At 35.6% G+C, this 25,761-nt stretch overlaps 1 protein-coding gene, 1 long non-coding RNA gene and 1 other non-coding gene across 8 annotated transcripts in view; 2 read left to right on the top strand and 1 right to left on the bottom strand.

The window, feature by feature from the left end:
* Positions 1-25,761, bottom strand: part of LOC140621525 (uncharacterized) — a 461,525-nt gene that overhangs the window by 94,284 nt on the left and 341,480 nt on the right. The gene's annotated exons all lie outside the window — the stretch shown is intronic.
* Positions 1-25,761, top strand: part of CYYR1 (cysteine and tyrosine rich 1) — a 106,474-nt gene that overhangs the window by 6,844 nt on the left and 73,869 nt on the right. The window lies entirely within an intron of this gene.
* Positions 12,798-12,904, top strand: LOC140621859 (U6 spliceosomal RNA). Its single transcript, XR_012021581.1, has one exon. It is a non-coding gene; the product is annotated as a U6 spliceosomal RNA (small nuclear RNA).

Here is a 25,761-nt window from a genome sequence, read left to right as displayed (position 1 = left end):
CTGGGAAGGCTTTAGTAGAAACAGGAAAGATTAGGCATGAAGGGAAATGTGCCTGGCTATTTTGGGAATATGTCCACTGATATGGCTTATAACATCTTCCACTCCGAAGATAGAAAAGCTGGCACCACATGAACTTGACAGAATCAAAGTTGGAGCTGATGTCAGAGATCATGTCTCTCTGAATAAGGCCAAAAAGAATCATTTTGGGGGATACTCTTTAAGTCTATCATGGCTATATAAGAAATGTCAGGCTGTAATAAAGATTGACGAATGGAATTTAAGCATTCTTTGAAATGCAAAATAAACTCTAAATAAAATGTTTGAGTCTTGTTGAAAAAGTGATTAAGTTTCCCTCTTACATTAAAAATTAGTCAGAATGATATTTACAGGAATCAATCAGCTCAGAATACCCTAACTATGAATATATAATGATATTTTACATTTGTATATCACTTTAAACAAAAAACTTAAAATACGTTATTACTAAATTCCAATTTTATTTTCTAGTGGATTCCACATATGAGCTATTGCTGTTTCAGGTAGATGTGTAAGTGGGCCCAGTGGTGGTATAGATTTGAGGAAACTGGCTTCAGATTAATTCTGTGATTCTTTGGTCCCCTGCTCCTGGTCCTATATATTAATGTCCACCATCGTTTGTGTTGTGTGCCCTTATTTCTCACCTCATAGCTACCTCTTCCTTGGTAAATATATAGAGAAGACAAAATTACTTAATTAGAACTTAAAACATTTAAATGTATAGATGTCCTTTGTATATTTTATATTTGCATTCACACTTACATTTTTAATGGCACATATTCTAACTTTTAAATTTTATCCTTGGTTAAAGAATTAGTTGAATTAATATATTTATCTGGGTTATTTAGGCCATGTACTTGTTATGTTTGAAAAAGAGGAATTGTGTTGTGAGTGGGGGGAGAAGGAGAAACACAGATGGCATTATATTTCAGGCCGTTAAAACTGAATTTTCTATTCAAAATAGAAGCCACTAAGTAAATCCTTTGCTAAATAATTCTCAGGAGAAAAAGAGAGAGAGAGAGAGAGAAACCTTAAAGTGTTTTCCCCACTGAATAAAGGAGAATACATTTTCAGGATTTCCACTTATTGTTTAAGATTTGAAAAGAGTTCTTAACTCCACCCAAGCCTTTTTTTTTTAAGTTGGGGGTGGGGGGCAAGGGGGGGAGTATTTAGGAAAAAGAGTCATTCCAAGAATGCTTACAAAAGTTCTTTCATGCACATGTTTTCAAATATTGCTATTTTGGAACTCATAAACTACACTTCCTCTCTTCCAAGTATCCAGGCACATTCTTACTAAAATCATTTTAATCATCTTAACAGAAAATTAAATCTTTGTAGTTATTAGAAAAGTAATAAGGAAAAAAGCAATAAACATAATGGAATGTTATATATCCTAAATGACTAATTTTATAAATCGGTGAAATATCCTAAATGACTAATTTTATAAATTGGTTATAATTTGGTTTCTATTTTCGTTTGTTTTCAAAATAGAAAGTATCTTGGCTCAGTTTAAAATGGACTAAAAAGAGTGCAAAATATAATTTGGGTCATTCTAGACTGTTCACAAATTGGTAAGGTAAGGTACACTTCATCGTCATTGTTGAGACCCCTCTAAAATAATGAGAATAGAGATGTTTAGCTCTTAACTCTGTTTACTTCAACTCTCCTTTCTGTTTTGCAAATTAACCACGAAGGCTCATTTTTAAAGAGATTACAAGAACTAACTTTCAATTTACCTTTTAGTTGAAAAATCTTATTTTACTCATCTCTCTCCTTTTTAGACATTTTATACTCTAAATAAGAATTTATTTTGACAAATAAATTCAGATTCTACATCCCCACTTTTTTTTTCCTTTTTTTCAGTTAGGAATTCTTAATTTTACTTACATCTCATGAAAAGCTTTTAAACTTCAACTTTAACAATCGCATATCTACTTTTTAATTGAAATATAGTTGGCAGATAACATTAGTTTCAGGTGTACAACATAATGATTCAGTATTTGTACATATTGCAAACTGATCACCACAACAAATCTTCTTAAGTTGGTTTAAAATGGCATGTTTACTTTTGGTCATTATGGTTACAGGTAATAAGCTCAAGACAGAGAAATAGTATCATTTTCCAGAATTTAAGAATGCTTTTACAAAGTCAGCATATAATATGCCATCAGTTATTTACAAATACATATTGAGTGCCTATTAATTACCATAGCAGTACTGAGCTAGATTCTGAGATCCAAAGATGAATAAATGATATACCTTGACCTCTAGGATTTCACCATCTAATAAGAGAAAAAGTGTAGACAAATAATTTTAATTCAATGAATTAATCCATAAAGTGTAATTGGAGAGCCAGGAAGAGAGAAAACAGCTATGTCTTTGTGTGTGTATGTTTAGAAAGAAATGTTTAGGGAAAGTCTCATAAACATGAAATTGGATCAGAGTATTGAAGAAGAGTAGGTATTTACATAAATGGACAGTGAAGAAAGAAGGTACATTCCAAAGAGAGAGACTTTCAATTGCAAAGGAAAAATATAAGAAATGATCAGTTTGAGAAAAACCAAGTCATTTGATGCTGCTAGAGAGCAAAGGTTAAACTTTGAATATAGCATATGAATGAGTAGAGAAGACAAACATTGGTCCTGGCTTTCACATGCTTTTATTGGTAGATTACATACCTTTATTGGCCATGCCTAACAAAACTGAAACAAAATAATTCATTATTTTTCTGGAAATATGATGTAGAAATGGTTTTATATAGAAATGACACGTTCCTAGACACCACTGTGACAAGGGACACAGGTGAGAAGGTGCCAAATGGACATTATTTTCTTTATGCAATAGAGAAGGATTTGGAATAAACACTACATGTTGTACTATTTAGAACAACTTATGACAGGATATATGATCTTGGAATTATTTCTCCATTTTTGACATTTTCATCTCAAGGGTAACTACCTGCAGATTAAAAAGCTTCACTACGCTTGAAAGTGAGGATTGGGCCAATTGAAGAAGTAAACAATTTCTCATCAAATGGATTCTCAAACATTTCTTTCAGTCACCCTTCCTCATGAAAAATAAACATCTGTGAGGAATATGGAAAGGGATATTTCAATTTTTGCTGCAGATGAAGCTTAATTGGCAATTCCCGAGAGAGAGAGAGAGAGAGAGAGAGAGAGAGAACCCAGCATAAAGATGTAGTTGTAGAGTACTCTTTAGAATTGGAAGAATTCAAGGGGATAGAGGGAGTAATTGAGTAGTTAATTACTGTTGGTAACGGAACAAAGTAAAAACAGGACTTTACTGGAAATGAAGGGAAACTGCTATGTGAGGAAAAAAAGAATTGCCCAATATTGAATATGAACCCAGTAATGCCCAGGTTGGATTTACTGAGCCAGATAACAAGATATAAGATTTAATCTTTTTACTCAAAAATAGATTTCTGCTCTTCCAGTTTGCCTCTGCAAAATGCAGCTCCATCTAGGGATTTCAGAGCACCATCCGGCCAATGCAAAATCCCCAGGGGGAAAAAAATTCAAGAGGAAGAACTAATAATGGAGATCCTGGTGGGATTAAGTTTCTTTTCTTCTCAATGAAATGTGAAAGATGTATTGCTCACGGTTTTGTAAGGACAGCTAATAAATATCACCACTGTGATTTTAGAGCGATGTTATGCATGGAAGCAAAACCAAGTTAAAAGATAAAGGTTTCATATTTTCAAATGGCATTTGAAGTTGTATGCTCATTAAGTAGCTGCTCATTCTGAATAAAACACGGGAGACTGCAGCATAATGCATTTTGAAAGGCCTTTGGTATTGGTAAAAAACATCATTTAAATTAATTAAATTAAAATATTCTTAGTACTGAGATATTAAAAAAAAACAACTCTGAAAGGTGCTTACTGAGCAAATAGAAGTTTTTAGGGGGTCTTATCCTTAACCATGACACAAAGAAATAATATTTTAAAACAAATATGAATTTGATTTCAAATGTAGTTATAAATTACTTTCAAGAATTAAGTCAGTTTTTCTCAGAAGCCATTTATATTTTATGGGTTATTTTATTAAGAACAAATATAAATATCTAGAAATCTAAAACTCCTCTCAAATTTATATTCTATTTCATCATAATTTGCCTTTGTAAATTAAGCTTAAATGTCAGAAACGTAATTTGGTTTTAGGAAGAAGCAGATGAAGCTTCTAGAACATGTTCTCAGGCATTTATATCTATAAATATGTAGAGATATTCTGTGTTCTACACCAGGTTCAGGGGGATATAGCCTTGAGTCAAACATGGTTTTTGCCCTTGGATGGTGTATATGCTACTGGGGAGCATAGACATATAAGAGATAGTTTATTCTACTGGGAAAAGCACAGAATGCAGTGGAATTAGGGAGGAGGAGGTTTTAGTCCAACTTTAGGGTTCTAGGAAGCGTCTTGAAGGAGAATAATTTAAGATTAACCTTGAGAAGAAAATCAATTGATAAAAAAGTCATTGTTTACTTAGAGTTAAAAGAAAACATTTAGCAATCTAGGAATATAGAGGAAAACCTCTTAACCTTATAAATATCTCAAAAAACCTCACAAAAAAACAAAAAACAAACCACTCGTACTTCAAACACCAGACTTAGTGGCACAATATTATAACCTTTCCCTTTAAAGGCAACTATGATGGGGTGCCTGAGTGGCTCAGTCAGTTAAGCATCTGCCTTCAGCTTGGGTCATGATCCCGGGGTCCTGAGATTGAGCTCCACATCAGGTTTCCTGCTCAACGGGGAGTCTCCTTCTCCCTCTGTCCTTCACCTCCCTCATGCTCTCTCTGTCTCTCTCTCTCTCTCAGATAAATAAAATCTTTAAAAAACAAAATAAAGGCAACTATGAGGCAATTTAGCCTCTAGCACTCCTATTCAGTATCCTACTGTTCTGGTCAGTGTAACAAACATGGTAAGTTAAAAAGAAGTGATAAGAATTAGAAAAGAAGGAGCTAAGTTATTATTATTATTATTATTAAATATATGATTGCCTGTACTTCTCAGACTATAAAAATGAATGAGAATTCACCAGGATTGCAGTATATAAGATAAGCTCAGTCTACGAAAATCAGTGCATTCCTCTATATCAGCAAGGTTCAGACAATGTAATCTGTATGTGTGCACACAAATCTCATTTACAACATCCAAAACTATAAGATACCTAGTAAGAAATCCTGTAATAATATATGTATGGCATTTATGGAGTAATATAAATATATAAAAAATTTCAAGGGATGAAAGAGACACCTGCAGAAATTAAGAGATCAATCAAACTCTAGATGGGAATACGGTAAGGATGTCAATTCTGGGATATGTCAGTTCTTCCTGAACTTTATGTAAATTCCGCGGAATTCTAATCAAACCCACAGGACTGTTTTTTTGTTGACTTTGACAGACTGAGCCTAATGTTTATGTGGGAAGTAAAGAGTGTACGGAAAAAAAACACAGATATGAAAATGAAGAAAGTGAGGAGACATGCCTTGGAGACATCAAGATTTATTATAGTTATAGAAAATAAATTGTGTGATATTGGTTTACAGATAAACCAATAGAATACAGAACTTAGAAATTGACTCATGTATATATGGGAATTTGATAGATAACAGATGGCATTACAAACCAGTGGAGGTGGATGGATTATTTAATAGATGGTGCATTAGCTATCCATATGGGTAAACATTAAACGAGATCACTCCATCACACCACACCCAAAAGTCTATTCCTATTGGATTAATTACATAAACAAGAAGCAAACACTCCCAGCTTTTTATAAAGGGAGAGAATGACATTATGGTATCAGGATAGGAAAGATTTCTAAAATAAAAGATAAAAGCACAAATAAAACTACTAAAACTAAAAATCAATGAACTATATACTTTTTAAAGAAGGATTTTCATCTCCATGACTTCACTTATTTTATCAGTGGAAATTTTTACCTCTTAATCCCCTGTATCAATTTCATCCACCCTCACCCCCATGAACTATATGCTTTTAAATGGCGAGTTTTATGGCATATGACTTACACGTCCATTAAAAAATTGCTTTAAACTATAAGGCAACGATTCCATAGACAAAGCATAAGGTAAATCGCTCACTTAGAGAAGATACTTGCAATTCATATGACTCACAAAAGATTAATATCCAGAATGCTCAATAGGGAAATGGGTAATGTGTGTATACAAAAAAGGTAATAGAGCAGAAAAGTGGAAGGGCAATAAACATATGGAAGATGCTCCACCTGGCTAGCTAAAGCAGGGAACTGAAATACCATCTCCCACCTGTCAGGCTGGCAGTGCTCGTATGTCAGATAGTACTGAGCCATGTGATCCAAGGTGAAGGGAACTCATACTGCTGGTGGAAGAACATAAACTATTATCAACACTTGGGGAGCAGTTTGACCATGTGCAGTCAAGATGAAGATGGACATACTTCGGGATTGAGCAATTCCTCTGACACATATTTTCCCTACAAAATCCCCAAATCTGCAAAGGGTGATATTTGTATTATTGGCAAATATGTTAAATTAGCAAAACATTGGAAGCAACCTAAATTTCCATCAGAAGAAAATGGATACATAGAATATATTCATACAATGGAATGGGATACAGCTATTACAATAAATTGGTGCATGTTAATGTCTTATTATAGTAAATCTCAAAACTAGTAATGCTGTGTGAGAAAGAGCTAACAGAAACAGAACGTGCAAAACGTGCAATTCATGTAAAGTTAAACATATAAGATAATTCTGTGCATTACTCTAAACCACATGGGTATGTGGTAAATGTGTAATTATCTGAGGCAGAGAAGGGTATACATGAATTTTATGGTTCCCCAGGACTGAGGGGTTTTGTAGAATGCAGGATTTTCACTACCACAATGGGAACGGTCCTTGGCAAGCTGGGACAAGTTGGTCACCTAGGGAGAAGAACAGGGAGGAGGCCTTCAACTCTAGCATGTTATTACTAAAAAAAATAAAAACTGAAGCAAATATACATTATTAATATGAAGTGAGTCTGGGTGGGGAGTATGTGGGTGTTTTATATTATTATCTGTCATTCTTATATATTTGAAAATATTTCATTAAAAAAGAAGGAAGCAATGGAAATCTGATGATGGTTGTAATGGAATTATCTGGATACCTATGATTCTGAGATCAACTCCATTGTGTGGGTTTTCCAACACTACTAAGCGATTATCTGAATTCTGACCCTATGTGGAAACACCATCAGATCCCATAGGTTAAAGCCTTAGTCCTCTAAGACCCCTTTCCACTTCAGCCATCAATGGCAAGTTCAGGTTGTTACCTGTGCTTCTGACCAAGGTATAGACTGGAGGTTCCAAGACCTCTTCCTTGGTTTGATTAATTTGCTGGAGTGGCTCACAGAACAGAGATACATTTTACTTATTTTATTATAAAAAGATATAACTCAGGAACAGCCAGATAGAAGAGATGCATAGGGCAAGGCAGGGGGAAAGGACTCAGAGCTTCCTTTTCCCCCCTAGCACTCCACTCTCCCAAATCTCTGCATGTTCTCCAACCTGGGAGCTCTCCAAACTGTCCTTTTGGGGTTTTATGGGAGCTTCATTGCATAGGGATGATTGAACTCAATCTCCAGCTCCACCCCTCTCCCCAGAGGTTGTTGGGTGGTACCGAAAGTTCTAAACTTCTAATCACATGATTGATTCCCCTGGCAACCAGCCCCTATCCTCAAGTGTTTTTTGAAAGTCACCTCATCAATGTAACAAAAGACACCTTTAGGAAAGTTTAAGGATTTTAGGAACTCTGTGCCAGAAATAAAATGAAGACCAAATGCATATTCCTTATTATAAGTATCACAGCATCTTGTTAACATTCACATTCTGGTTCAGTAAGTGTGGGGTGGGACCTGAAATTCTGCAATTTTAACAAACTCCCAGTGGATGGCTATGTGGCCCATCCTCAGAGCACACCTGGGTAGAGGAGGCTGGTTGCTATGTGACAGTGTCCTATTCTACAGGATGAAATGGTAGGAGAGATGGAATGTGGGGCTAAGATTGGGGCTAAAAGAAAGGAACAAGCCCAAATTTAATTCTGGAGCTTCCACTTTGGATGATTGGGGTGGATGATGTGCTGGGAACTAATAGGAAATATTCAAGAAGGTACAGAAAGGGGAATTAATTCCATTTTTAATTTTGTTGAGTGGCGGAGGAGCGGTGGAGCAGTGGTAATAGGCTTTATAGCCTATAGGCTAGATTCAGTGGGCCTTCAACTGGTGAAATGTACTAATCTGAACTCGGTGGGAAGCCTGGAGCACTCACATATAGATTTGAGAGTACAAAGCCTAGAGGTGTCTGTTGAAAAAGGTGTAGAAGAGAGGTGTATGAAAGAGAACAGCAAGCCAACCGTGGAGCCTCAGGGAAATTTGGAAAGACACTGTGATTCCTTCCCTTTCTATATTTAATCAGCCTTTTGAAAAGCGTTCTACATGTATTTCAGCCTCTCTTAAAGTATTTTCTATCCCTTCAAAATTTCTGCGCCTCTGTGAAAATTGATCTGTTCTTCACTAATCAGCCTGAATATACCTCCTGTGGTGGTGACAGTAAATGCCTTTATTTTCTTCTATGTGCTTTTTGTGTTTTATATCATCTAAAAAGACAGGATTCGTGATATTTCAGTTCATTCTGAATGGAATGTGTTGTCATCAGAAAGCAATTTATATGCCGATCCGTCTTTATTTACTCGAATTGTGCCCAAGCCAAACCGACTCAATCTCATCATATATCCCAGGTTTCACGGGTTATCTTAATTAGATAGAAACCCAAGTTTGGTATTGTAAGAGAGACTGTGCTTGGTGGTGACAAGTATTATCAGAATGAAAGGAATTACCGTTTATTTAATGTTCTCTCTTCCACATGCTTAAAAATATATTAGTTTATTAATCTTCAGAATAGCCGTCATGACCAAGGTATTATTATTCCTGTCTGTACAGATGAGGAAGTTAGGGCTCAGAGCTAAGTAATTTGTCTAATTTTATACAGCTACCATGTAATGAGCTGGCACTTAAAACTGTGTGCTTGACCTCTTTCTGCCTCTCCCCACTGGCTCCTGATCGGAAGATTTTAAAAGGGATGAATAGAAACTATTCATTGCTGTCAGGCCTTATGAAGACCTAATCATCATATTTGGGGGGAAGCCCTTTTTTTTACTTTTATTATTGTTTTTATTTACTTTTTAAATTTTGTTTATTCACGAGACACAGACAGAGAGGCAGAGATGTAGGCAGAGGGAGGAGAAGCAGGCTCCATGCAGGGAGCCCGATGCGGGACTTGATCCCGGCACTCTGAGATCACACCCTAAGCCAAAGGCAGACACCCAACCACTGAGCCACCCAGGCGTCCTCTTATTTTACTTTTAATATCTGGATTAAATTCCCTCCCTTATGCTGCCATAACATTATTCTTTCTCGACTCTGTTATTATTTATCACTTTATTCAAGCTTCTAAATTATTTGCCCAGCCACCCTCCCATACCCTGAGAGGACAAGAAGCCAGTGTAACAATTTGGCATTGAAGGCATAGGGCAGAACCAACCGTCTGATCCATAATGGATTAATTCAGGGCAGGTCAATCCTCCATTTACTCATGAAAAACCTGAGCTTTTGTGGGTTCTACCTAAATTTGTATCACCTGGATAAATATTTGCTTACACAAATCAAATCATAATTGGAAAATGTTGATTTCAGAGAAATCTCTTTTCATGGAGTATGAATCAGGTATTACTTATGTCGTGGTCTCGATGTAGCCAGTCATCACTTTCCAGTCACCCTGTTTAGGATAAATTATAATCAGATCAGAGGAATTCGACTTCAAAGACCGATTTGATTATAATGATTTAACCTCTTGTCACATTTCTGCAGTGAACATGCTCCTTCAGTGATGCTGTGTGATCTGCCAGCCTATGATTATTAAGGGAACGGCCTCCTGTGCAGCTGTATTCACTTGCATAATTTTTGGAAATAAAACATTTTGTTGATAAAATTGAGGAAAGAAGAATTATGCACACACAGTGATTTTTATTGCACTATATTGGGAGAATTCTGGGGGATTGGGGGACAGCTACCGGCCAGAACAGTGTCTTTCAGCTATCTCCCAACTACAAAATGTTAGGATGAACACACCCATAACTAATGAAAATTTCAGAGGACAATAATAACCTCATAAAGTGTAATAGGATTCCATCTGAAAGTGCCACGGTTGAAAGCCTTAACTATTTAACCCATAGTAACTCAGAGACAAAAGGAATTTGGAGTTTCAATATTCACTTTTAAGGAAAGAGGAAGAAGAAATCTCTTACAGGTAACAGGAAGAGTGCTTTTTCATACTGCTGCACAAATCTGCCAAAAATAGAGAAAATCAGGACAAATTACCTTAAACATACTCTGTATGAATTCACGCTGTTAAAAAGGTGAGCAGAACCCTATCTCCTTTACTGCATTTTGCAAAAAGTAAGTGCTGTCTCGGGTTGCAAATAACCACCTGCACAGCACTGATACATTTTTTTTCTGTCAGACACCAGGAATAATATAAGATCAACCTCTAAAGTGTTACACTCACCGAAGTACTTGAATTTAAATTTATCCAGTAAATGGTGAAAACTCCACTTGGTGATTGCAATCTCAAGCAGTACCCACCCTTACATTAAGTAAATAGACTTCTTTGCCCTTTGCCAGGTAGAATTAAACAAAAAAAACCCCAATTCTTTGTGATTCTATTATTAACTAATAGTAGTCTTAGTGATAGGAAATCATAGAGGAAAGACCGAGAGTGTTTGGATTCACAAAAAGTACATTTGAGTTTTTCTTTTATGCTGTGTCAACTTTATCTTCTAATACCACTGAGCCCTCAATTCATCAGTTGTAAAAAGGGAATAGTAGTAACAACCTGCCCACTTCTCAAAATTTGGCTAAAGAATATATTTGTTCATAAAAGCATTTACAAGAGCGCTGCACATTTTCCTTGGCACTAATGAAAACACTGGGTTTTGGAAATGTCTGGAGTTCTAGAAAAGAGGAAACAGATGGGGAGCAAAGTGACTTCTCCAAGGTTATTCAGAAATCCATGATGGACCTAAAGAGCAAGTGACACTTTGGGTGCAAGATCCTCCCTGGTCCTCTGGCCAAAACATGGGCTTCTCTCTTCAGGAGAGTACCTTCAGCCTTGAGTAAAAGAAATGATCTTCTTAATCAAATGTGACTGCAGTCTAATAACTGCAGAAGCAGCTAATTAAGTACTGTGTTCTGCTGCCCAACAATTGCTAAAAGCATAATACAGCCCAGAAAGTCATGGACATTAAATAGACAAATCTGCCATGTTGCCCTAGGCTGACCTATGGATTAGAGAAGCCAATTCAAAAATGAGATAAACAAGTCTAAGTAAAACTATATAAACTGGATTTATTTTTAAAAAATTACACGTGTAAGAACAAATATCAAAGAGGCAATGATTCCATTTACTAAACAATTCGTTATAGAACTCCAATGAGTTCCCCTTTCAAAATGTATTTGATTCTCAATTTTGTGGAAATACATATTGTACATAAGGCTGGTTCATCTCCATTGATGATATGTCAGTAATTAATGCACAAAACCATTTTCTAACCACTGGCCATTTCAACAGAGTGATCACAGTATTCTATAGACTCGAGTGTGCCATTGCACGTAAAAATTTAGAAATGCCCTGATTAGGTCTTTTAAAAACTGTCTTAATCAGCAGTTTTCTCAGTGTAAGTCAGTGCTTATAAGAATAAAAAAGGCAATGATTTGCCTCTGATGATATTATACATAACCTACATTTTGCAACAATCGCCAGATTGAAAATATTTTCAGTGGTAGCAAAAAAATGCCAGATGGCATGCTGAATAAAAAGTCATTGATCATAGCAAGGATCAGCTGAGGTCTATCAATTCTAAAATAAATTTCTTTTCACTCAGTTTGTTGGCTTTAAACAGCCAGTTTATTGTACATGCTGTATATTTTGTTCAGTGTTTGTGGTAAAATCGTTTTTGTCTCATTACCTTTCATTGCGAGGATTGGCTCCAGTTCTGGATAAGACAGAGAAAGCATGCTCCACTCTCTACCTCCTACTGAATGCAGCTATAGAATCGAGTGGATTGCTCGAGGCAGCTATTTCAGGTATACAGAAAATAAACAGTAGCAAGCATATTGGGGAAAAGACCAAAATTCAAAGTACTGCCTAACTAGCCAAGAGCTTATCCATTTTTTCGCCCTCTGTTTACTCTACTCTGGACTTCACATAGCCCAGAACACATAAGTAGGCTTCGGGATATGGACACAGAGAGATATAGGAGAATCTCTCTAGCTCTAGCTAAGTAAACAAGGTCTCTTCATGCTGGAAGACAGTGGGGAAAATACTCCAGATATTTTTTCTTTTCTCTGTTCTCTTGGATAGCTCTCAAGTGATCTTTTGGTTGCTATAGCAGTGGCAGTGACAATGTCAGAAGCCTAAAATTCTGAGTGAGGAATCTTCTTTTCTGATCAGAATGATATAATGCCAGGATGGGGTGAATCCCCACTGTTGCTTTTTTCTGTCTTTATCCTCCTTGTTATTGTTTAACTCTGGATATGAGCCCATTTTTGAAGTATGCAAAAAACAAAGTAAATAAAGTCCATTTTTCTGAACAAAGAATGAAAAGTGTTATTCCAAGGAACCAGAAAGTATTAGTGAGATCTTGGTGCTCACTTTGGCAGCACAAATGCAGAAATTGGAATGATACAGAGAAGATTAGCATGGCCTCTGAACAAGGATGACATGCAAATTCATGAAGCATTACATATAAAGAATGGAAGAGAGAAAGAGAGAGGGAGAGAAAGAGAAAGAAAGAATAACTAGTGTGATCTTCATGATAGAAGAGCTCAAGATGGTGACCTATAAGGTTCTTTGTGACTTCCTGGGCTCATCTCAAGTTGCATATGCATGGCCCGACACTAAAGAGTATACAAAGAACTCGAGAAGTGAATACAGGATAGGCAGCTATCTAGTTCCCAGATTGGCAGTTGGGTGGTACACACATGGCTCAGATCCAAACCTGATTGCAAAGGCTCTGAAAATGGAACTGACATTAAAACCACAACCACCGGTCTGACTGGAGCTTGTGGTCTAAATTGAACCTGGTTGATTGCCTGCTAAAACAAAAATTTCAAAATTCCCCATCCACTTAAACAAAACTCAAAAACCTCATAACATAATACTCAAAGCCCAGGATACAATTCAAAATCACCCAGCATACAAAAAAAAACAAGGTATCTCAACTCAAAGGCAAACACAATCATCAAGCAACAGAGATGTTAGAATTAACTGACAGTGCTTCTAAAGCAGCTATTAGGAAAAATGACCCCAAAAGTAAAGGCAGACACCACTTGAAATTAGTGAAAAGACCAAAACAAAATATGAAGAACTGAAATTTCAGAAGGAGAAATATAGTAACTAAGGTTTAAAAAACATTCACTGGATGGGCTCAATAGCAGAATAGACATAAAGAATGAATGAACTTGGGGACACAGCAATAGAGATTATTCAGTCTGAACAACAGAGAAAAAAATATTGAAGAGAAGAAAAGAAGAAAAAGAAAGAAAGAAAGAAAGAAAGAAAGAAAGAAAGAAAGAAAGAAAGAAGAAAGAAAAAAAGGAAGGAAGGAAGGAAGGAAGGAAGGAAGGAAGGAAGGAAGGAAGGAAGGAAGGAAGGAAAGAAAGAAAGAAGGAAGGAAGGAGTAAGCCTCTGGGAAAAGTCTAGCTTTGATGTCACCAAGACCCATAAGAGAGGAGAAACCACTTAAAACTTCACAAGTTTGGCAGAGAGAAACTAAATGCAAGAAGTTCAATAAACTCCCCAAAGGATCGACTTAAAGATTTCCATACCCAGACACATCATAATCAACTACTGGGAACGAAAGAAAAACATCTTGGAAGCAGCTAAAAATAAGCAACAGATCACCCACTGAAAAGCTATGACTTGAATGAGCCCACATTTGTCAGAAACTGGACAGAAGCGTGGCACATTGTTTTTGTGGTGAAAGAAAAGAATGGGTAGTCCAGACTTCTATAACCAGCAAGAATATCCTTCAGGAATAACAGTGGAAAAAAAGACATTCTCAAACCAAAAAAAAAAAAAAAAAAACTAAGAAAATATTTAGCAAGCAGGCTTGATCTATTGATCTAAAGGATTGCTAAAGAAATTTTTCAGAAAGAAGGCAAATGATGCCAAAAAGAGATCTGTAATATCAGGAAGGAAAGAAGAGTACAAAATTGGCATATATTTGTGTAAATATAATAGCCCCCTTTCCCCCTTTGAGTTCTTTAAAATATGTTAGACTGTTGGGTGTAGAAACATATAAATTATGTTAGTGTTTTCAGTTGAGGTTGATGTGATACATACCTCCATAAAGAAGAAAAAGTAAAGAGATCTCTAAGATGGTATAAAAGTGATTCTCTGTAATGATGAGATGTATGTGTTCTGTGATCCTTAGAGCATTCACTAAAAAGAAAAATAAAAAACAAATACACAACCACAAAAAAAAAAAATCCTGAAAAACCTACAGTACAATGTAGCTAAAGGCAGGCAGGGAAGGGGAATGATGAGGGGAATGAAACACAAAGAAATCAAACAGAAAGTAAATAATAAATGACAGACCAAACATATTAATGATTATATTAGCGGTCAAGACTCATCAACTAAAGGACAGAGAATGGATTGTTCTTAACCGACAGAAATTTTTCCTATCCACATGATACTCACTTCAACTACAAGGATATAAATAGGTTAAAAGGGTGGGAGGAGGGAAAAATGGGGAGATGTTGGTTAAGAGGTACAAAGTTTTAGTTACGTAAGATGAATAAGTTCTGGAGATTTAAAGTAAAACAATGCGACTATAGTTAGCTGTACTACATTGTGTAATTGAAATTTGCTAAGAGCAGAGATATTAAATTTTTCTTAACACACAATGGGGGAAAATAGGTAACTGTGAGGTGATGAGTATGCTAACTACCTTGATTGTCATGATTATTTTACAATGTATGCGTGCAATGAATAATCAAGTCGTATACTCTATATATACAAAATTTTAAATTAATTATACCTTAATAAAGCTGGGGAGGGAGGAAAAAAATGAGCTATCAAGCCATGAAAAGAAAAAAAATAGTAAAGGGATAGGAAAAAAATACACCATGCAAACATTAACCAAAAAGAAAGCTAGAGTAGCTATGTTAATATAAGACAAAGTCCAGAGCAGAAAATGTTACCAGAGATAAAAAGTGATATTGAATAAGAAGAAAACTGTCAATCAAGAAGATGAAGCAATTAAAAGGAGAAATTCAAAATTTTGACATTTGGTGTCTATAAAGAGCAAATAAAAAACTAATTTTATTTGTTGAAATATATCTTACAACAGGAGAATGTGTGCATGTTGATTTACATAGAGGGTTAAATGAAATTACTTGCATTTTCCCATTCTTTTTCTTCTTTATTTTTAATTATGAGTCATGTCAGTGAATTGCAGATAATACCATGGAAGCTTAGATTTATTTTCCTTCTAAACCAATCTAAAACTTGACAATCGTGGCATTTTTATATGTAAATACCTCAACTGGGAAATGAGATATTTAAGGAGATAGCCTACACATGCTTTTTTGTAGTGCACCAAAAACCCGTTGCAGTGATGGTAGAAATATTAACGTACTGGATGGAGAGTGTGTCCTGAAAGTGACACAGAATGAAGACAAAGACACAAGCAACAGAAAATTAAGAGTGTTGATATTTAACTTTTGTCATAAAAATGACTAAAATAGTTAATTTCAACTTAGGTTTATTTTTTGAAAGATTTTCATTTATTTTTTCATGAGAGACACAGAGAGAGGCAGAGAAACCGGCAGAGGGAGAAGCAGGCTCCATGCAGAGAGCTCCACGTGGGACTCGATCCTGGGACTCCCAGATCACAACCTGAGTTAAAGGCAGACACTTGACCGCTGAGCCAACTAGGCGTCCCTCAACTTAAGTTTATTAAGAGAAATATATTATTTCATGAAATGTGGGAGAGAATTTTGGAAGAGAAAAGAATATAATATTAAAACCAAGAATCTAATCACTGGCAGACTTTCCTAACTAGGTGCATACATTTAAAAAAATCCATTAAACTATTTAGAAGAATGATCTTTTTTTCTTCTAATCTAAATATTTGTGAGAAAGGCGATTTCACAAAGAACTGCAATATCCCAAAATTCATTCCTTTCTTGGTGCAGAAAGTAGTTCATGAGGGAAAAGAGCTTATCCTGAAATGATTTATCCAAAGCCAGCAAAATCTGTTCTGCTTTTCAAATTATGCTATTAGGAAGACTAACCTCCAGGTGTTTCAATTAATCGATGGCATGATGTAAAGATCTGCAAAACTTTGTAGGGCTTTTTTTTTTTTTTTTTTTTTTTTTGCTGTACTGCATCATTTCAAATAATACTTTTAAGCCTATATACTAGCATACAGGAATCTAAAATATATTTATTTTGTTTCTTATATCACATCCAAGCTTTTAAATGTCTTACAGTTGTAAATACCAGACATTAATTATGTCTGTTCATAGGAAAGTAGAAGTTTCACAGTGTTTACATTAGTTTAAATCAAAGGTTCCTAGACTTCAGTATGCATGAGAATCACCTAAGAGTGCTTGCTAAAAATACATTTCCCCAGGACCTAATCAAGAAATTCGGGTTCAGTAGGTCCAAAATGAAGCCAGAAATCTATATTTTTATTGAGCAACGAATAGCCTTTGGGCTACCCTGGTCTAAATTAACTATACCAAAACACATTTCATTTTGGACTCCCTATTATCCTGTTTAATTATCAAATTTAGAAATAGAATCAAACTATCATATAATGAACTATAGCTTCTTTACCTTTCTATAAACTTACATAAAGACTGATTTCAAATTACTATGGTAAATGTATTCAGGAGGAGTGAAAATAAAGGGCTATAAAAATTTATTTATGTTTGATCAAAGTAACTGAATAGAAGGGGGCGACCCATGACTTATTGGTAAGTCCACAACCGTCATATTTGCAAAGCATTTACCTACACCAAAAGTAGGGTTGTAAAATGGTGATCACATTAGAATCTGTCTCATGGGTGACTACGAAGAATAAATTAGTATTAATTTATGAATCACTGAGAACAACAGCTAGTGCTCAGTAATTTTTAGCTACCATCTATTCTTCTCCATTATTCTAAGTTATCTCATAGATAATGGGCCAAGCAGGGAATGGTATTAGTATAATAGGGAAGCTGTGTTGGTTGAAACATTTTTCCTTGGCAAAGAGAATCAAAAAGGTAGGAATATAAATACAATCTTCACCAGGAAAGGATAAAAGCCCTTAGTTTAATTGTTGCACAGGCCGGACCCTTTCTTGCTCAGTTTTAAGGAACATAAAAATGAGTGCTTGTACATGGGGCTCCCTACCAGAAAAATGTACCCTCAGCCTTGCTCAGCTCTTGACTTCTGGCAGATAGCACTTCCATCTGCATTGTTTCAGTGCTGGGAAGCTGGCATTTCCTCCTGATTATTTTTGTGCCTTTTTAATATCCTCTGAGGCAGCCTTAGGCCACAGTGAACTTCGTCCCTGAGCTGGGCAACTTATTTCCTGAGCATCCATTATTGTTGCCACTCTAAACTCAGTAGAATCCATTTGGCATTAATGAAGCTATCCTTTTATTCTATGGGCCCCTTCATTTCATCTAAGAGAGTACATTTTTGTAACAACGGCAAAGTAAGATATTCTGACTGTTTCTTTGAAGACTACAATCTCTTTCCATTTCAATTACTTCTCCCCCAGGGGATTTGGAATGGCTGCACCATTTTAGGGACCCAGCTGGGGATAAGTGGAATTGGGGCTATATTTTGTCTAAGGTTAGTATATATATTTATGTGGTTCATAGTCACTTCCATATATAATTAAGCTATTGATAGTTATTCCTACATAAGAATGGCTCCCCCAAATGATCAAACAGCCCCTTTCATTATGCTAGAGGAAAGACTGAATTATCTTTCTCTTTGTGTAGGAAAATATATTGCAAAATTATTGTCATGTGAAGAGGAACTCAAAGAATTATCAGACAGAAAATGTAGTAAAACATATAGGATAGGAATTTATTCTGCTGAGTTGTGTCAGGCAGTTAATCAAATGTCTTTTCTTTAAACGGATCTTCAAAATTTTGCAAGCTTCAGACTCTAGAAAACACTGACCTACTACTGGTTTTGATTAACTAGTCTGTCTGTACTCCGTTTTTCCCATAAGTCCTATTATTTTTAATTTTTAATTCATGGTATTGTAGAAATTGGTTTTTCCCCCAGGAATTCATGTCATGTTATAGCAGAAACATCAGTTGCTATTGTATTATTATTATTATTATTATTATTATTATTATTATCAATACAATTATTGGACTTTGGGATAGAGGGGGGAATATATTTAACCAGACCTGTTCAATAATATGAAGTGGTATTTTTTAGGTATTTATTTATTTATTTATTTATTTTAGGGGGGTGCTGAGGGTGCAGAAGGAGAGAGAGAACTTCAAGCAGACTCCCCACTGAGCACAGAGCCTGACTCAGGCTGATCCCAGAACTCTGAGGTCATGACCTGAGCCAAAAGACCTAGAGTCTGATGCTCAACTGACTGAGCCACCCAGGCACCCCAGGAAGTGATTTCTTAAAGTGATTTTTTTATTTTTTATTTTATTTCAAAAATGTTGTATTATATTTTTAAAACTACATTTTAAGAAAAATCAAGAGAACTAAAGCCCATAGAAAAAATATCCTTTTCCTGAAGTTAAGAACTAAGTAGATCACAATTTTCTTAATATATTTACTGAACTTGCATGTTGTTTTAATAGTTACAATTTCTTGCTGGTTTGTTTTGTTTTCTGTTTTAGAAATCTCTAATATCTGAGAGTAGCAAGGGCCCATGTCACACCTAAGAAAACACCTAATGCCTGCACTTATGTAAATTACTTGATATTATCTGTTTAAACTTCCATTATTGAAAAGTGAATAAGGTAAACCATCTTTAACTTCATTAGGAATATCGAGTTAACCAGAAGGTAGAAACTTCACCATGTAACTGTTCACTTGTGCTATATCATTCATTAACTTTGCTATCTTGGAATTAGACTTCCATTTGCTTCTTGATATCTTTCTATGAATCAATCAATCAGCATGACAGAGAGTGATGTGGGTGATACTTTACACTAGATAGTTGGGGATAAACAGATAAGGGGCCCAAAGGATGTGATATTCAAGCAGAGAAATAAAACCAAGTGAAGAAGGCAGCTATGTGAATTTTTTATTGTAATTTTAAAAAATAGTTTCTTTATTTATTGGAGAGAGAGAGCAAGAGAGAGCACAAGTACAGGGAAACATAGAGGAAGAGGGACAAGCAGACTCTGAGCTGAGTGTACTGCCGTGGGGCTCAGTCTCAAGACCCCAAAGATCAGAAGATCATGACCTGAGAGATATTAAGACTTAGAGCCTTAACCACTTCTCTAAGGTGCTCCACCTATGTGACTACCTTGAATATCATTTTACCAGGTAGAAGGCAAATTTGGAAACCCCAAACAGGATATGATAAATGAGGAAACAGAACTTTAAAAGTAAAATATTTGGAAATAGTACAAATATCTTATATCTGTAATAAAATATATAATTTTAACATAGAATTATTTGCCGAATTAGGAATTAAACACAGACTAGGATTTATAGTACAGAACTTTTGTTTTATTTTTTTTTTAAGATTTTATTTATTTGCTCATGAGAGACACACACAGAGAGAGAGAGAGAGAGAGAGAGAGAGACACAGGCAGAGGGAGAAGCAGGCTCCATGCAAGGAACCCGATGTGGGACTCGATCCCAGGGCTCCAGGATCACGCCTTGGGCCAAAGGCAGGCACTCAACCGCTGAGCCACCCAGGCGTCCCAGAACTTTTGTTTTAAATGTTTTTCTGGGGATCCCTGGGTGGCACAGCGGTTTGGCGCCTGCCTTTGGCCCAGAGCGTGATCCTGGAGATCCGGGATCGAATCCCACGTCGGGCTCCCGGTGCATGGAGCCTGCTTCTCTCTCTGCCTGTGTCTCTGCCTCTCTCTCTCTCTGTGTGTGTGTGACTATCATAAATAAATAAATAAATAAGAAATTTAAAAAAATAAAAAATAAAAAAAAATAAATGTTTTTCTGAAACATCTAACTTGTTCTGAAATGGCTTTGCCATTTAGCTAAATTATTCTTTTCATGTCATTTTGTATTCAAATTATAATTTATTTTATTCTTTGAATATTTAAACTCCTATCTATAATATTAAAAATGTATAAATAGATGCTGCGTTTTAATTATAAAGCTAACCGTCAAAATTTATTTAAATGTTAAGCAATTTTAATAAAATTATCTTTCCTTCTGATACTGTCATTAATCAATGTCTCCTAAGTATTGCCAGCATACATCACAATATATACCCATCAGAAGTGTCATTAGAGAAGGACCCTGACTACAAAGAGCTTATAAATTTAGTTTTGTAAGTCAAGAGAGATTTATAAACATTGCATTCTTATGATAGACATTCAGCTAATAAATCCTAAATAAGTTTTGATTTATAAATCCTTTTATTGCCCTTGGGATTCAAGGGACTGATTTATGAGTCAGTATGCTAAAATCTATAATTTGATCAGACATAAATCTTATTCAGTGATTTCTGTTTTAACCTGTAATTCATAAATCCTGGTCAGTGTTGGCTTTTAGTTTTCAAAGTGTTCTCCATTTACCAGTTGGTCTCATAAGTCCATACTTTAGGATGTTGATGATTAAAAGTGATAATTTGCACGTAACTCAGTTAAATAAATATAGCAGCTGAATAGAATTTTCTCTTTGTTCTAGGGAGTGAGTTACTAGAAATGAATTCTAAATGCATTGATGATTTCAAAATGTTTTAGCTGAAAGAACAATAAAATATTGTCATTAAAATCATTGTTGACTGTATCTCCCAAGTTAGGACTGGTGTGCCAGAAACCACTAATTGTCTTCTGATAGTCTTCTGATAGCCAATCTCTCCATATCTGTCCAGGATAAAGACTACATCTCCTAGCCTTCCTGGCAGCTATGTGTGACCATGGGCCTAGCTTACAGCCAATGGTATATGAGCAGGGGTCATAAGTACAACTTTAGTACACACACTTAGGCTGGAAGGCAAAAGCAGTTCAGTTCAGCAGTTTTTTGGAAGGCAAAAAAAAGTTCAGTTCAGTTCCTTCCAAGTGGGGAAGGAAGAGAGTGTAGACCCTGACATGAGGATGCTGTTCTTTGAGATCTGGTACTCTTATTCCATAGCAGTTAGATGAGGGGGAAGACAATCTCTAATATTTTAAGACATTAACTTAAATGTCTGCTACAGCAAATATTTAGTAAATATTAAATTTTATTTTATTGAATATATTATTTCTATATTATAATTTTTTAAAATATTATTTGCCAAGAACCCTGCTAATCACTGTGGAAATACAGGTAAGCATGATTCAGTCCTTGCCTTTGTAAATATATTCCTAAGTAGTAACTTTTTTCTTAACACTCAAATACATAGAATTGTTTTTAAATTTGTTTTCTGTTTGCCGGTAGAAAATAAAACTATAATTAGTGTATGTATATAAATCCTGTCTATGTCATTAAATTCACTTAATACCTCTAGTAATTACTTTGTACAGTAAGATTTTATCTTTTTCTCTTTTTTTAAGATTTTATTATTTTATTTATTTATTAGAGAGAGCATGAGTGGGGGGGAGCACAGGACAGAAGGAGAGAGAGAAGTAGGCTCCCCGTTGAGCAGAAAGCCCCACATGGGGCTTGATTCCAGGAACCTGGGATCATGACCTGGGCCAAAGGCAGATGCTTAACTGACTGAGCCACCCAGGCACCCCAGTAGTTAGAATTTTTTATCTAAAAGATTATCATATGCAAACAGAGAAGTTCTGCTTCTTCCTTTATGATCTGTATATACCTATTTTTTCTTACCTTATTGCCCAGGAAATATCAAATAGAAATTATTACATCTTTGCCTTCTTCCAGTACTTAGAGTGAAGCATCCATTAAATATGACATCTGAAATTCTTTTCATTCATCTCTTTGTCAGATTGAAGAAACTCTTCTGTTCCTAAAGATTGTGGGTTGAATTTCATCAAATACTTCTTGCATCTATTGAAATGATTGTATGTTCAGTTTTCTTGTAATGATACTGATTTTCAAATTTTAAACCACCCTTATTTTCCTGGGAGAATCTCTACTTAGTTACAATTTTTTTTAATCCTTTGTATGCATTTCCGACTTTAATCTGGTAAAGATTTCGTTACACGTTTTTGCATCTATACTCGTGAGGGAAATTGGACTGTAATTTCATTCCCTTGAATGTCTAGTTTTGTGCTCAGGGTTATCCTAGTCACTTAAACAGCTGAGGACATGTTCTTTCCATCTTTATTTTCTGAAAGAATTTGTGTGAGATTGCTTTATTTCTTCTTTAAAGGCTCATGGAATTCATCAGTGAAGACCTCTGAATCTGGAGTTCTATTTTGGGGAATGTTTTTAATGATGACTTTAATTTTAATTTTTAATAATTATGGGATTATTTAAATTTTCTATTTTCACTTATATATTTTAAAAAATTCATTTCACCCAAGTCTTCAAATTTAATTTTATTAAATTCATAATATTCCCTTCTTATCCTTTAATATCTGTAGGATTTTTAGTGAAAAACCTTCTTTTATTCTAAGTATTGCTAATTTGTATTGCTAATTTGTATTCTTGTTCTCTTTCTTTTTTGAAAACAGTCTAGGGCAGCCCCAATGGCTCAGTGGTTTAGCGCCGCCTTCAGCTCAGGGCATGATCCAGGAGACCCAGGATCGAGTCCCACGTTGGGCTCCCTCCATGGGTCCTGCTTCTCCTGCGGCCTGTGCCTCTCTCTCTCTCTCTCTCTCTCTCTGTGTGTGTGTGTGTCTCATGAATAAATAAATAAAATATTTAAAAAATAAAAATAAAAAAATGAAATCAGTCTAGCTCATCTAGGAGTTTTTCAATGTTACTGACATTTTCAAAGAAAAAAAAATTCTTGAAGACAGATTTGCAGGGGTGATCTTTCCACATATTTATTGAGCAGCCACATCTGCCAGGTCCTGAGAGCCACACAGTCCCAGCCCTCGTGGGCTTAGATCCTGGTAGAGACCCCGCAGAAAGGCTTTGGTTGGGGAACTGAGCCAGCAGGAAGTGCAGAAGGCAGCTCCTTCTTCTGGGGCAGCATGGTCCAGGGACATGAGGAACAGTGGCCTGAATCTCAGTCATGTCCTCTAGGTTGGAGAGGACTTAAAGTCTCCTTGCCCAGAGTTCGTGTAGCCCTTCATGCCTTGGGCTTTTAACTTTGGGCTTTGTTGACATTCAATGTTGTTTTCTAACTCATTGATTTCTAGTCTTAGTTATCTTTTCCTATTTATTTTATGTTGTACTGTTGTTTTTTCCCTAGCTTCTTAAGTCGTCGGAAGCATAGATCATTGATGTTAAAGTTTGCTTCTTCTCATAAAACCATTTTAAAGATGTCAGTTTTCCTCTAAGCATTGTATAGTTACATCCCATAAATGATATGAGCTTTCATAATCACTGGCATGAAAATCTATTCTACTTTCCTTTATCTCTTCTTCTTCTTCCTTGTCTCCTCCCCCTCCTCCTCCTCCTCCTCCTCCTCCTCCTTCTTGGCTCATCAGTTACATAGAAGTGTGTTTCTTGAATTCCAGATACTTGGAGGTTTTCTTAATATGCTTTTATTATTGATTTATAACTTAGTTCTGTTTGGGTTGGAGAGCATTCTCTGGAATATTTCAAATTGTGAAGTTTATTAAGATTTGAGTTTGGCCCAGAATATGGCCTATTTTGGTGAACGGTCCATTTGTGCTTGAGAAGAAGGTGTATTCCATGCTTGTTAGGTATCACGTTCCATAAATGCCAATTATTCAAGGTAGTTGATAGTGCTGTTCAGGTGCTCTGTATCCTTTATGACTTTTTGCTGTTGTGGTTCTATTAATTGCTGATAATGGTTATTAAAATCCTAACCATAATTGTGAATTTGTCTATTCCTCCCTTTAACTGCTGGTTTTTGCCTCATTTGAAGCTTTTTGTTTGTAAGTGCAAATGCATTTCTGATTATTAAGTCTTCCTGATGAATTGACCTTTTAGCATTTCAAAATATATATTTTCTTCCCTGCTTTTAAGTGAATCTTAGAATTTAGGGTACATCTAACTGAATTTTTGTATTTAAAGTATCTTCCAGGTAGACAACATATACTTCATGCTTTTTAAGCTATTCTGACAATTCCTGTCTTTTCATTGGAGTACTTAATTTCTAATTAATGGAACTGTTGACGTGATTACATTTGGGTCTCTCTACTTACTATTTGTTATCTGTTTGTCCCATTTGTTTTGTGTTCCTCTATTCCTTCTTTCCTATTATTTTTGAGTTCATTGAAATTGCTTTTAGAATTCTATTTTAAGGGCAGCCCCAGTGGCTCAGCGGTTTAGCGCCACCTTCAGACCAGGGCCTGATCCTGGAGACCTGGGATCGAGTCCCACGTCAGGCTCCCTGCATGGAGCCTGCTTCTCCCTCTGCCTGTGTCTCTCTGCCTCTCTCTCTGTCTCTCTCTCTGTCTCTCATGAATAAATAAATAAATAATCTTTAAAAAAAAGAATTCTATTTTAATTATCTCTTTGGCTTTTTTGCTTACCTCTTTGTATTGTTACTTAGTGATGCTCTGCAGATTACAAAAAACATTTAATTTTTCAATCTACTGAAAGTTAATGTTGTTATAAAATTTAATTCCTTTGCAATTTTTTTGTTTTGTTTTGTTTTGTTTTAGTGCAATCTTCTAGGTCTTTTTAGTCTCTGTAATTTATGCTGTAGTTTTCACGTTTAATACATAAGCTATACTTGCTATGATTTTCACTTTAAATAGTCATGAATTTTCCTTTTTCTTTTTTGAGAAAGATTGAGAGAGAGAGAGCAGGGCATGAAGGGGCAGAGGGAGAGAGAGAGAGAGAGAGAGAGAATGAATCTGAAGCAGGCACTATGCCCAGCACAGTACCTGATACAAGGCTTGATCTCATGACCCTGAGATCATGACCAGAGCTGAAATCAAGAGTTAGATGCTTAACCAGCTGAACCACCCAGGCACCCCCATACATATATTTTTAAAATTAGGATCTGAGTTTTTATCTGGAATCATTTCCCGTGGATTTGAAGAGCTTTCTTTATCTTTTCTTAAAGGGAAAGTCTGCTGGAGAATTATCTTTGGTTTTATGCATCTGAAAATGCCTCCATTTCACCTTTATTTCTGAAAGTTATTTTTGCTCCATGTAGAATGCTGGGTTAGCAATTTGTTGTGTTCATTTGATACTTTAAAGAAGCCATTCTACTATACTTTGGCCTTCAGTGTTTCTGCTGAGAAGTCATTGGAAACTTGTATTTCTGTCCTGTATACGTAATGTCTCTTTTTTCTCTGGAAATGTTTAAGATTCTTTTTATCTTTTGTTTTAATTAGTTTAACTGTCACTTTTCCATGTTTTTTTTTTTTTTTCTACGTATATCACATAGG

The sequence above is a fragment of the Canis lupus genome, chromosome 30 (genome assembly GCF_048164855.1).
Source record: "Canis lupus baileyi chromosome 30, mCanLup2.hap1, whole genome shotgun sequence".
In the NCBI taxonomy this organism is placed as follows: domain Eukaryota; kingdom Metazoa; phylum Chordata; class Mammalia; order Carnivora; family Canidae; genus Canis; species Canis lupus.
This window is presented reverse-complemented; position numbering and strand designations above follow the sequence as displayed.